Here is a 13,640-nt window from a genome sequence, read left to right on the forward strand (position 1 = left end):
TGTTGGAGGAAGAAAAGAGAAAAGCCGAGGACTAAAATACAGCCGGCCGAAGTGGCCGTGCGGTTAAAGGCGCTGCAGTCTGGAACCGCAAGACCGCTACGGTCGCAGGTTCGAATCCTGCCTCGGGCATGGATGTTTGTGATGTCCTTAGGTTAGTTAGGTTTAACTAGTTCTAAGTTCTAGGGGACTAATGACCTCAGCAGTTGAGTCCCATAGTGCTCAGAACCATTTGCACCACTAAAATACATTCTAACCAAGAATCTAACCACTATCGTCGACATTTGTAGGTTTGTTCGCTGATCGCTGGAACACTGCCCGATTAACGATGGCGTAACAGCTAAGCACATGTGAGACGGACAGAATGAACTAATTCACCGATTACCTGTAGTGTTTTAGGCTACTGGCTTGAAATGTATGTGTCAAACTTTATTATTTTTGAGAATTGTATGGATTCCACGTTATCCAAAACGCGTCATTGCTTTTCACCTCGATTTTTTCTTAAGCAGGAGCATGATGACGTAAATCGTTTTATACTAGCTGCTTTCGAGTTACGCCTAAAAATTTTCTCGAATCTCTGAGGTCCGTTGTGTCTGATCTTCCCTTGTGAGAGCCGGGTGCTACGGACTGATGTGCTGGCGAAAATGATGTTCGTCGCACTAGATGGAACACTGAAGTGTGTGGGCTACGCATTGGCTTGCATTGGGGGAAATACATGTAGTCTCTCGAGTGTGCGGCCCACCACGTATCATTAGCTGCCAACAAGCAGCCCGCAGTAGGCCGATGGAATCGCAACGCTGTCCCCATAGGCAGATCACCTAATAAACTTCCTCTCTTTTCGAAGCTCGTCCCCCTTGTCTGCCACCCAAGATCAAATTGTCGCCTTTCAATACTTTCAGTTGTGACGTTCCTCAAGCAGTAACTTCGGACCAGTCTCTGCAAACTGTTCCAAAACAACGACACCTTCTGAATCTGGTAAATTGTACAGACTTGCTACTCAGGGAAACGTTAGAGTGGCAAATAGTGATTCAGTTAATACGGTCGTTAGTGCGTTAGATAGTATTTGAACCAGTGATGCTAGTGTTGTAGCTGAAGAGGTCAGTGATGGGATGGATCATGTTTCATAACAGAGAACATTCAGAGCACGTAACAACAACAGTTTTTCAGCAATGAGTGACAGCAGCAAGTATGCAGTATGAATCAGAAGAGAGTGAAACTTCCAGGCAGATTAAAACTGTGCGCCCGACCGAGACTCGAACTCGGGACCTTTGCCTTTCGCGGGCAAGTGCTCTACCAACTGAGCTACCGAAGCACGACTCACGCCCGGTACTGACAGCTTTACTTCTGCCAGTATCTCGTCTCCTACCTTCCAAACTTTACAGAAGCTCTTCTGCGAACCTTGCAGAACTAGCACTCCTGAAAGAAAGGATATAGCGGAGACATGGCTTAGCCACAGCCTGGGGGATGTTTCCAGAATGAGATTTTCACTCTGCAGCGGAGTGTGCGCTGATATGAAACTTCCTGGCAGATTAAAACTGTGCGCCCGACCGAGACTCGAACTCGGGATCTTTGCCTTTCGCGGGCAAGTGCTCTACCAACTGAGCTACCGAAGCACGACTCACGCCCGGTACTCACAGCTTTACTTCTGCCAGTATCTCGTCTCCTACCTTCCAAACTTTACAGAAGCTCTTCTGCGAACCTTGCAGAACTAGCACTCCTGAAAGAAAGGATATAGCGGAGACATGGCTTAGCCACAGCCTGGGGGATGTTTCCAGAATGAGATTTTCACTCTGCAGCGGAGTGTGCGCTGATATGAAACTTCCTGGCAGATTAAAACTGTGCGCCCGACCGAGACTCGAACTCGGGAGTTTCTTTCAGGAGTGCTAGTTCTGCAAGGTTCGCAGAAGAGCTTCTGTAAAGTTTGGAAGGTAGGAGACGAGATACTGGCAGAAGTAAAGCTGTGAGTACCGGGCCTGAGTCGTGCTTCGGTAGCTTAGTTGGTAGAGCACTTACCCGCGAAAGGCAAAGGTCCCGAGTTCGAGTCTCGGTCGGGCGCACAGTTTTAATCTGCCAGGAAGTTTCATATCAGCGCACACTCCGCTGCAGAGTGAAAATCTCATTCTGGAAACATCCCCCAGGCTGTGGCTAAGCCATGTCTCCGCTATATCCTTTCTTTCAGGAGTGCTAGTTCTGCAAGGTTCGCAGAAGAGCTTCTGTAAAGTTTGGAAGGTAGGAGACGAGATACTGGCAGAAGTAAAGCTGTGAGTACCGGGCGTGAGTCGTGCTTCGGTAGCTCAGTTGGTAGAGCACTTGCCCGCGAAAGGCAAAGGTCCCGAGTTCGAGTCTCGGTCGGGCGCACAGTTTTAATCTGCCAGGAAGTTTCATATCAGCGCACACTCCGCTGCAGAGTGAAAATCTCATTCTGGAAACATCCCCCAGGCTGTGGCTAAGCCATGTCTCCGCTATATCCTTTCTTTCAGGAGTGCTAGTTCTGCAAGGTTCGCAGAAGAGCTTCTGTAAAGTTTGGAAGGTAGGAGACGAGATACTGGCAGAAGTAAAGCTGTGAGTACCGGGCGTGAGTCGTGCTTCGGTAGCTCAGTTGGTAGAGCACTTGCCCGCAAAAGGCAAAGGTCCCGAGTTCGAGTCTCGGTCGGGCGCACAGTTTTAATCTGCCAGGAAGTTTCATATCAGCGCACACTCCGCTGCAGAGTGAAAATCTCATTCTGGAAACATCCCCCAGGCTGTGGCTAAGCCATGTCTCCGCTATATCCTTTCTTTCAGGAGTGCTAGTTCTGCAAGGTTCGCAGAAGAGCTTCTGTAAAGTTTGGAAGGTAGGAGACGAGATACTGGCAGAAGTAAAGCTGTGAGTACCGGGCGTGAGTCGTGCTTCGGTAGCTCAGTTGGTAGAGCACTTGCCCGCGAAAGGCAAAGGTCCCGAGTTCGAGTCTCGGTCGGGCGCACAGTTTTAATCTGCCAGGAAGTTTCATATCAGCGCACACTCCGCTGCAGAGTGAAAATCTCATTCTGGAAACATCCCCCAGGCTGTGGCTAAGCCATGTCTCCGCTATATCCTTTCTTTCAGGAGTGCTAGTTCTGCAAGGTTCGCAGAAGAGCTTCTGTAAAGTTTGGAAGGTAGGAGACGAGATGCTGGCAGAAGTAAAGCTGTGAGTACCGGGCGTGAGTCGTGCTTCGGTAGCTCAGTTGGTAGAGCACTTGCCCGCGAAAGGCAAAGGTCCCGAGTTCGAGTCTCGGTCGGGCGCACAGTTTTAATCTGCCAGGAAGTTTCATATCAGCGCACACTCCGCTGCAGAGTGAAAATCTCATTCTGGAAACATCCCCCAGGCTGTGGCTAAGCCATGTCTCCGCTATATCCTTTCTTTCAGGAGTGCTAGTTCTGCAAGGTTCGCAGAAGAGCTTCTGTAAAGTTTGGAAGGTAGGAGACGAGATACTGGCAGAAGTAAAGCTGTGAGTACCGGGCGTGAGTCGTGCTTCGGTAGCTCAGTTGGTAGAGCACTTGCCCGCGAAAGGCAAAGGTCCCGAGTTCGAGTCTCGGTCGGGCGCACAGTTTTAATCTGCCAGGAAGTTTCATATCAGCGCACACTCCGCTGCAGAGTGAAAATCTCATTCTGGAAACATCCCCCAGGCTGTGGCTAAGCCATGTCTCCGCTATATCCTTTCTTTCAGGAGTGCTAGTTCTGCAAGGTTCGCAGAAGAGCTTCTGTAAAGTTTGGAAGGTAGGAGACGAGATACTGGCAGAAGTAAAGCTGTGAGTACCGGGCGTGAGTCGTGCTTCGGTAGCTCAGTTAGGCAGTCTGCCTTCGGCAGTGCTACGGCACGGACGTCTGTTTACGTCCCTGCCGGAGACGTTCGTGCTCGCGCAGTTGTTTACCTCTTCGGCGTACTCGCGCGTTTAGACGACTCGATATAGAATGGCACATGCATATCGAAAGTCGACTCTCAAGATTAGTTTTTCGAATGAATACGCGAGACCGAAAGCCTACGAAATCGAAAGGTTCCTACGAGACGACGTTAAACTTGACTACAACGAACTTATCGGAATACACCTCTCCATAGTGAGCAGTGTCGTTTACGTCAAGCTGATTAACGATGCAGTATGTGACAGAATCATCCGAGATACTAAACATGGCCTGAAATTTCGTCACTCTGATGGACATGTTGGAGAAGTAACTATTGATCACGCAGGACTGGGCTTACGAAACATACGTATTTTCGAACTTCCCTTCGAGGTTCCGTCTGACTTGGTCGTTGACGCCTTACGCCCATATGGAAGAGTGCTCAGCCACGTTGAGGAAAAATGGTCCAACTTCACGACTTACCCAGTTCTCAATGGGGTGCGTCAAATCAGAATAGAACTGACACAACATGTACCCTCGTACTTGTTCATCGGCGGATGTAGAGCTATCGTCATCTACGATGGACAACCCAAAACATGCTCAGGCTGCGGGAAAGAGGGCCACGTCCGTTCCGAATGTCTGCAGCGGAGGATTGTCCAAGTTCCAACCGGCGAACCCGTGCCTCAGTCCACGTTGACGCCGCTGCCACTAACGTACGCGGACGCGTTTCGAACTGATCCCATCCCGAAGAATGACCAGCTATTGAATACTGACAGTTTAGGGCAACCGACTGCAGCAGAGACCGCCTCCAGTGACGAAACGACGCACACTTCTACCGCTCCGGAGACGACGACGCCCTTAACTGAACGGAAAGGATCGGTAGGAGATATGGAAATTGATCCTGCGGTTGTGCCAACAGCTGCTTTCGTCCCTGAGCACCAGGAGTCACTTCCGCACTCGGATACGGAGGCGCACACGCGCAAACAACGATCGCCGAAGCGCCACAAGAAACGACGACTAGCGCCGTCGGATACCTGCTTACTGCAGCCCAAGTCAGACGGACTTGGGTGTAAAGTCGATGCAGTGCATCCGGATGCGCAACGAGAGGTTCTACCTCCCACACAGCTGAACGACGCGAAGCATGCTAGACAGGTGTTGAATACAGACACACCGGACGGAAAGCCGACGGAAGGAGTCCCTCCACCCACCGCAGCAACGCCACCGCCTTCGGTCAGCCAGGCCGGAGGAACACGGCGGGAGCTGGACCACCAGCACAGGAACTGGGCCGACGAATCCGATACTGACCCACAGACCGACGACGCACCCGCCATGGCGAGTGCTGCGTCCACCGGATGTTAACCACGCAGAAGATGCTGACTGCCGCACAGACAGCATGTCGCCGAGCAGCGGCACACCAATTCACATAAGCGTTCATGTGCGCTTTACGCACTGAGGAACAGCGGCAGGCATATCGAACGGCCTCTATTAATATTAATACGATCAGAACGCCTGTCAAATTGCAATTACTGCGGGACATGTTGCGTGCGTCGGACGTCGACATCGTTCTTCTGCAGGAAGTATATGTCGAGAGCTTCCCCGAGATATACGAGTACGATACCTACATTACACCTACTACCGACGGCGGAAGTGGAACAGCGATACTTCTACGTAGCGGCATAGTAGCCGAGGACGTGGTGTACCTGCCGTCAGCGCGAGGACTGGCGCTCACAGTGCTGGGAGTACGGGTCGTTAACATTTACGCACCGTCGGGGTCTGACAGACGGCGCGATCGATCCCGATTTTACGCAGAGGAGATTGCAACACTATTCGTAGGTCAGTATGAACATGTCTTATTTGGAGGCGACTTTAACTGCGTGCTTGCACCAAGAGATCAACGCCCACGTTACACTTCATGCCCGGAGCTGCGGCAACTCATACAGGACATGAATCTCATTGATACATGGGAGATGATACATGGCGACAGACGTGGATACACCTACGTTACGAGTCACTCTGCCAGTCGTCTCGATCGCATTTACGTAACACGTCGTCTCGAAGCTGCGATCCTCGATGCGGAATTGTGGCCTGTCGCCTTTTCAGATCACATAGCATATATATGCACGGTCTCCCTGAGACGTCAACAAGTGTGGAGGAGTCGCAGTGTTTGGAAACTGAATACAGCACACCTCAAGGAACCGGAGTGCAGACGCTTAATCGAAGACACTTGGCACGTGTGTGAACGACGCCTCCCGACATATCCGACGACATTGCAGTGGTGGCTGGAATGCGTTAAGCCTGCATTGCGCCGAGCGTTAATTGCATACGGAAGAGAGCAGGTGATGTGGAGGCGACACACGACGGAATTTTATTTCACGATGCTCCGTGAACTTTCTGTACAAGCACCTTCACAGGAGCGTCGTGCCGGTATAAAACGAGCACAGGCCCAAATAATTTCAATAACGCGCCGCCGTCTGGAGGGTGTCGCAATCCGTGCAAGGGCCTTTGAAAGAGTCCATGGAGAATCACCGTCGATGTATCACATTATCAGAGAAAAACAACGTAGCCGCAGAACCTTAATACAGACGGTCGTACTGCCGGATGGACGCCGTATGACAACGCAAAAAGACATTGCCAACGCTTTCGTGGAACACTACGGTCATCTCTATGACGAAGCGGAACACGATCAGGCAGCCTTTCATGAGGTCCGACGAACGCTCTCTGCGTGTCTCGACGAGTCGGCCAACCTGGAGTTAACAGGAGAAGTCACAGGTGACGACGTAATGGAAGCGATTGATAAGGGAGCGTCGCACAAATCGCCGGGGCCCGACGGGTTTCCGTTAGAGTTTTATCGTACATTTAAAGATTTTATGACTCCACGATGGACTGCCATGTACCGCGAATTGATGTCTCCCAACGTGCCTCTTCCACCCTCCTTCGTGGAAGGAATGATCATCCCCATCCACAAACCATCTGGCGGCACAGGGATACAGGACTACCGGCCACTGACTCTTCTCAATTGCGACTACAAGATCTACGCCAGGATACTTGCAGCACGCTTTAAACGCGTGATACGCCAAGTGATTTCACTCGACCAAACCCAGCTAGGAGGAGCTAGCAATATACAAACGGCACTCAGCGACTACCGCGATGTTATCGCACTGGCAGCAACATGTCGTCTCCGGGGTGCTTTGGTATCGATAGACTTCGATCGCGCATTTGACAGGCTGAGCCATGCTTACCTCACGGACGTGATGAAGCAAATGAAGTTTCCGGAAAGTTTTGTCACCGTCGTCATGCGACTACTCCACGGAGCCGCATCCCAAGTGCTCATCAACGGACGCTTGGTGGGGCCCATCACCATCTCACGATCGGTCAGACAAGGGTGCCCGCTGTCAACGATATTGTATGCCATCGCTGTCGAGCCGCTGCTCTGCGGGCTCCGGAATCGACTCCAAGGAATGACGATAAGGCACAACACGTTTATATGCAGAACATACGCGGATGACCTAGTGTTTTTAGCACGGTCAGGCGACGAGGCAAGAGTGGCCTTGCATTGGATTAATTTGTATTGTATGGCTACGGGAAGTCGCCTGAACATGGCAAAGTCGGGAGCGATGAACATCGGGAGAGGACTCCCACCAGGAAGTGTAGCACAATTACAGCCGATTAACAAGATGAAATGCCTAGGAATTATCTTCACTACAGACGTTCGACGCACGGCGGCACTGAGTTACAGACATCTTCTGCAAACAATTCGTGCGAGTGTACGAAGTCACAGGTTAAGGGCACTGGATATGATACAACGGGTCACCTTTGCCAACACTTATCTAGCTTCTCGCATCCCCCACCTGGCACAAGTTCTTCCTATGCCGGTGGTGTTGGCCCGTCGAATCCTGGCGGCACTGGGATATTTTGTGAGCACGGGTCTGCTTTTTAAGGTCGGATACGAAACCCTCACGCTTCCTCGTAGTCGTGGAGGTCTTGGACTAGTCCACGTACGCGACCGAGCAGTGGCTATTTATGTAACCACAATGATAAAGATGTGGACACGACACCAGACAAGTCTGACGGGCACCTTGATAGACGAACTCGCTCCACCTTCACGTTCGGCTCCAGTAGCGGTGTCTCACATCTCACCATCGCTTGCCCATATGCGAACCTTCTTTGTGGAACACAGTTATCTACATCTGGAACTACCGACAACCAGGACGGCAACGGCTCGTGATATATATCAAATCTTAACTCGACGACGGCCGAATAATGCCGTAGAGCGCCGCCAACCATCAGTTACGTGGTCAGTGGTATGGCGTACCGTGCACCACCCACACCTTGATACGGGAACGGGCGCACTGTGGTATCAGGTGGTAAATGGGAAATACGTGACTCGTTCCAGGTTGCATGCAATTCATATGGCGGACGAGCCACTGTGTCCGCAGTGCAATGTAATAGATACAGAGGAGCATCGCCTGATATGCGGACCTTCGGCGGACGTATGGTATTTGGTCAAAAAAATGATGGCCTTCCTCCTTCGGGTGGGGCCGCAAGCAATAGAACCACGGATACTACTTCTCCCAGATAGGACATATTATCCCCGAACAAAGACAAACGCAGTGACCTGGATTCGAGGTTTGACTGTGCGTTATCTTTTCCGAGACGGCGGTAAGAATGTGCTCGACTTTTGGGCCTTACTACAAGATCATCACGCACAGCTTATGAGACATCCGAGATATCGAACATATTACGCAAATTTTTTAGGGAGTGCCTTGCTTGATCCCCCACCCAGTTGGGGTGTCCCGGGTAGGAGAATGTAATTATTGATTATCAGTATCAGAACAAGAAAGGACCAGGACAGTGGAGAGGATCCACAAACACACGTGAAGACGTACCCGACACCAACGAGAGGTATAACGGGATTAGCGAGGTCCGCGCCCAAAAGAGGAATGTAGACCGTTATTGTTTTGTACTGACAGAAGCAGGATCAAAAATTTTTTTTTTTTTTTTTAAAAAAAAAAAAAAGTTCACGTATTTACGTTTCCCAGAAATATTTTATTTTATAAAAGTCGTCTTCCTATATATTAAAAAAAAAAAAATGCTAGAAGCAGTTTATGTTTGTTATTGCTACACCGGACTGAAAAAAAAAAAAAGAAAAAAAAAAAAAAAAAAAAAAAAGGTTGGTAGAGCACTTGCCCGCAAAAAAAAAAAAAAAAAAAAAAAAGTTGGTAGAGCACTTGCCCGCGAAAGGCAAAGGTCCCGAGTTCGAGTCTCGGTCGGGCGCACAGTTTTAATCTGCCAGGAAGTTTCATATCAGCGCACACTCCGCTGCAGAGTGAAAATCTCATTCTGGAAACATCCCCCAGGCTGTGGCTAAGCCATGTCTCCGCTATATCCTTTCTTTCAGGAGTGCTAGTTCTGCAAGGTTCGCAGAAGAGCTTCTGTAAAGTTTGGAAGGTAGGAGACGAGATACTGGCAGAAGTAAAGCTGTGAGTACCGGGCGTGAGTCGTGCTTCGGTAGCTCAGTTGGTAGAGCACTTGCCCGCGAAAGGCAAAGGTCCCGAGTTCGAGTCTCGGTCGGGCGCACAGTTTTAATCTGCCAGGAAGTTTCATATCAGCGCACACTCCGCTGCAGAGTGAAAATCTCATTCTGGAAACATCCCCCAGGCTGTGGCTAAGCCATGTCTCCGCTATATCCTTTCTTTCAGGAGTGCTAGTTCTGCAAGGTTCGCAGAAGAGCTTCTGTAAAGTTTGGAAGGTAGGAGACGAGATACTGGCAGAAGTAAAGCTGTGAGTACCGGGCGTGAGTCGTGCTTCGGTAGCTCAGTTGGTAGAGCACTTGCCCGCGAAAGGCAAAGGTCCCGAGTTCGAGTCTCGGTCGGGCGCACAGTTTTAATCTGCCAGGAAGTTTCATATCAGCGCACACTCCGCTGCAGAGTGAAAATCTCATTCCAGAAGAGAGTGATTTTCAGCTCACTGCATCATCCTCGTGGGCAAAGAGATCCAGTGCGATACATAAAATACGCCACCGTCATGTCATCAAATACGTTTCCAAGAAATAAGTGACATCGATTGAAAAGGCACTTGAAGCTGCCGAATACTTTCAACAGCAGACCAATGCCTTAATTGCAATCTGCGGCCGAGATTCTGTTCTAAAAACCGACAAAACAGGATGTGAATATCGTGTCAATATGAGACGTACGTTGAAATATGGAGGCGAGTAGAAAATTTTTGCTGCTGTTGGTAGCATGAATGAAGTTACACACTCGTACACTGCACAATATTCCATCACTGCATTCGGAAAACTGATGCTGACAGTGACCTTGCGTTTGCAAAAACACAATGGAAAATTCGGTCCACCGGTCTCTCAAGAAGTTGAAGCTCTCCAGAAGGAATTTGGAAACGTTTATATTACGTGCTCAAAATCGGAAAGTTGACCTCCCAACTGTATCAATCATATTTGGATGATAAGAATCATATTCGTGTTTGCGAATATGGCTGAACTTTGGCTGCGCTATGCATTGTTTACCCTGCTGGTTGGTGTATGTGGATCACGTTGTGAAACCTTATGTGCAGCAAAACAAATTTCGCCTGATACTCGATTCATAGAGTGGCCAAACAGACATGACACTCTACAATATGACGTCCATGGATGATGATGCTCATCTGACCTGCACCGTAAAAGTGATACCATCTAAATGAACCTCTCTTTGTTAACCGCATAACGTTTACCTTTTACGACAGGTAAGGAATTTCATCGCATGACTTCAGAATCATGCAACATCACAGCAGAGCAGATAATTACAAGATAGAGAGAATCCTATTAAAATACATACATTGGCCCATAACCAGTTACCCGCACCTGCCTTTCAACATATGGTTTTACAGGCTTGGTACGCATCCACATTGATATCTGATAGATCTGTGTTTAACAACGTGAATCAGATATGTTTTCCACGAATAGTGTGCCAGAAAACATTTGAATGTGGCGAGATTTCATTCGTGTTTTGCGCAATGGTGAGAGATATATTTATGTTTTGCCTGATTCTATAGTAAGTTTCACCTCACTGATTGCAAGAATACTCATGAATAAACGATCAGTTAGGATTACGTAATGATATACTTTTGATTTATTTCAGTATTCTATATCACAATGAAAATAAGTGCAAATACATTATATATACTTATTAGATTCTTATCACACCACCCGATGTTGTACTTAATAAAAGACAAAGAAAAGTATCCCTATTATGAGAACATTATCAGATACATTGAAAAAAGCATCTAAAGAACAAAAGTCACGACCAAGAATCGAACATGGACCAGTAGTCTAACACCTCGACCGCTCGACCGCCGACCTCGCATTCATAGGTGCGTAGGATGACGGACACCCAAGCTACAGTGTGAAAACACGGAAATGTTAATGACTTGAACATATTAATTAATAAAAAACGTTTGCTTTTACATGATCTTTCGATACATAGCATAGAAAATACGATTTTCCGTCATCAATATTGACCCGATTTTTTTTCAATAACTAGGGAGTGTCTAGCAAAAAGACGAAACACGTCATTCTTTATTTTCAATACAGAATTTCCTTGGAAATCTCGATCAGAATCAGGGACCCACAGGCCAGACCCATGCCTTACAAGCCACTAGATTATATTAATAGTTGTGTTGTTTAAGCAGGTGTTTCTGCAACTTCGGCTGCTTGACATATTCAAAGTTTTCTCCAGTCAATGTCTGTAATCAGAACACGAATAGTCCGTCACTGAGGCAGTGAAAGAATTTAAAGAATATACGGCTAAAGCAAGAGAGCACACTGAGAAGTTAAAAGGGGGTTTGAAGAATAATTCTAAAGGTTGGATAGAGTGAGAAATTGGAGATTAGTGTGCATGGACGTGATGAAAAATTAACGGAAAGAATAGAGATTAATGCTAAGGAGTTAACTGTAAAGTTAGACGCAAATGCAAGGGGACAGCAGGCTTATGTTACCACTTTACAGAGCCAGATTCATAACTTAGAGCAAAAGTGAGAACCCATTACTGAAGATGTTGCAAGAAAATTTAATGTACTTAGTACGCAATAAAGGGAAAAGTTACAATCAGATTTTGATAGGATTAGTTCTGATGTAGAAGTAAGTTTATCACAGTTGAAGAAGGTTACAAGTAAATTTCAGGAGGTTACTAATCAACAAAATCAGCAGTTGCAAAATAATTTTCAAGATGTAAGGTAGGAACATGAGAAGATTAAGACAGATGTATCACAGAGAACTGAGGTAGTGCCTTCTCCAAAAGTAATCACTCACGTTTAACAATAAGTTATAATCATACTACATTACTACAGAGCTTAGAACTGAATTTTCAAGAATTTAAAGTCAGTTCAGAGAAGGAGATATCTGAAATTAGGAAAGAGATTAAGCAAACAGGTTTGACGGTTGATGATTTGGCAATTTCTGTGCGGCAGTTGGTTGTCAATAATGAACAGAGTTCCAGTGGTATTGTACCTGCATCACATCTAATCTACAAATGCATGGCATTGGAGAGTAAACGGTACAGAATCGTCGGGACAACTAGACCTGAAGAAATTGTGACTAACAAAAAACTGGTAGAGGGACTCCTTGCACTACTTAAGGGCACTGGTTGGCTTTACTAGATATACAGGGAGCGATACCGCACAATAAATCTAGTTTCAGTGCGGGCAGTGGCGAGTCAGAAGAAAATGGTTCAAATGGCTCTGAGCACTATGGAACTTAACATCTTAGGTCATCAGTCCCCTAGAACTTAGAACTACTTAAACCTAACTAACCTAAGGACATCACACACATCCATGCCCGAGGCAGGATTCGAACCTGCGACCGTAGCAATCCCGCGGTTCCGAACTGTAGCGCCTTGAACCGCACGCCCACCGCGGCCGGCTGGCGGGTCAGACTTAAACTGTTTTAGTTTACCTGTTAAAATCAATGCAAACCACAAGAAATAATCACTAGAGAATGAGGCGAATGGGAGAGTTATCGTGAAACAATGTTAAAGCAGCGGTAGGACATTCTGCATCTGCGTGATGGAACGAGTGCTAGCACATGATTAAAATTATTTCTCGTCGAAAACTGGCAGCGTCTTAGACGGACTCTTAACAGGCGTCCGACTCCGTGCGAGTTCCTTCACGTGCATATGCTTGATGATACTCGTCCGGTCGGAGAACGAAGTACGTAAGGAGGTTGCCCTTCTTACTACGTACGGAGTAGCTGCGGGAAGCAGGGTCAACATGAATAAATCGAAGATTATGCACATCGGTCGAGGGCTGGACGCTCTGCACAGTCCGTTTACGACGGTGGACATCTTTCGTAGGAGTATTGTTCACCCGATCGCTACGGCAATCAGCGGCGGCGAGCTGCAGACGTCTGCTCCAGCACGTCCGACTGCACATACGCAACTATTCACTCAGAACCCACGACCTGCTCCAAAGGATAGAATACACTAATGTTTATCTAGCCTCGCGACTGCTGCACCTGGCACAGGTACCGCCAATGCCACATGGTATTGCTGACAGGTTAATGGCGGCCTTCGGATACTGTGTCAGCCAAGGGATGTTGTTTAATGTCAAATACGAGGCTTTAACTCTCCCACACCATTTTGGAGGACTTAATCTCACGAATGTGCGGAACAAGGCTCTAGCTCTATACCTGAGAGCGACGCTACGAACATGGAACCAACGGCAACATACCATCACGTCGGCGATCCTGGACGTGCTTCTTTCCCCGTCCTTTGAACTGCTGATGGCGGTAGGCACAATGTCGCC

The 13,640-nt window shown here is 48.0% G+C and overlaps 8 non-coding genes across 8 annotated transcripts; 7 read left to right on the forward strand and 1 right to left on the reverse strand.

The window, feature by feature from the left end:
* Nucleotides 1-1,234: 1,234 nt before the first annotated feature.
* Nucleotides 1,235-1,309, reverse strand: Trnas-cga. Its single transcript has one exon. It is a non-coding gene; the product is annotated as a tRNA-Ser (tRNA).
* A 971-nt stretch (nucleotides 1,310-2,280) lies between these two features.
* Nucleotides 2,281-2,355, forward strand: Trnas-cga. The gene has a single exon. It is a non-coding gene; the product is annotated as a tRNA-Ser (tRNA).
* A 226-nt stretch (nucleotides 2,356-2,581) lies between these two features.
* Nucleotides 2,582-2,656, forward strand: Trnal-caa. The gene has a single exon. It is a non-coding gene; the product is annotated as a tRNA-Leu (tRNA).
* Nucleotides 2,657-2,882: 226 nt separating this feature from the next.
* Nucleotides 2,883-2,957, forward strand: Trnas-cga. Its single transcript has one exon. It is a non-coding gene; the product is annotated as a tRNA-Ser (tRNA).
* Nucleotides 2,958-3,183: 226 nt separating this feature from the next.
* Nucleotides 3,184-3,258, forward strand: Trnas-cga. Its single transcript has one exon. It is a non-coding gene; the product is annotated as a tRNA-Ser (tRNA).
* Nucleotides 3,259-3,484: 226 nt separating this feature from the next.
* On the forward strand, nucleotides 3,485-3,559 carry Trnas-cga. The gene has a single exon. It is a non-coding gene; the product is annotated as a tRNA-Ser (tRNA).
* Nucleotides 3,560-9,353: 5,794 nt separating this feature from the next.
* Trnas-cga lies at nucleotides 9,354-9,428 on the forward strand. Its single transcript has one exon. It is a non-coding gene; the product is annotated as a tRNA-Ser (tRNA).
* A 226-nt stretch (nucleotides 9,429-9,654) lies between these two features.
* On the forward strand, nucleotides 9,655-9,729 carry Trnas-cga. Its single transcript has one exon. It is a non-coding gene; the product is annotated as a tRNA-Ser (tRNA).
* Nucleotides 9,730-13,640: the final 3,911 nt, after the last annotated feature.

The sequence above is a fragment of the Schistocerca piceifrons genome, chromosome X (assembly GCF_021461385.2).
Source record: "Schistocerca piceifrons isolate TAMUIC-IGC-003096 chromosome X, iqSchPice1.1, whole genome shotgun sequence".
Classification (NCBI taxonomy): Eukaryota; Metazoa; Arthropoda; class Insecta; order Orthoptera; family Acrididae; genus Schistocerca; species Schistocerca piceifrons.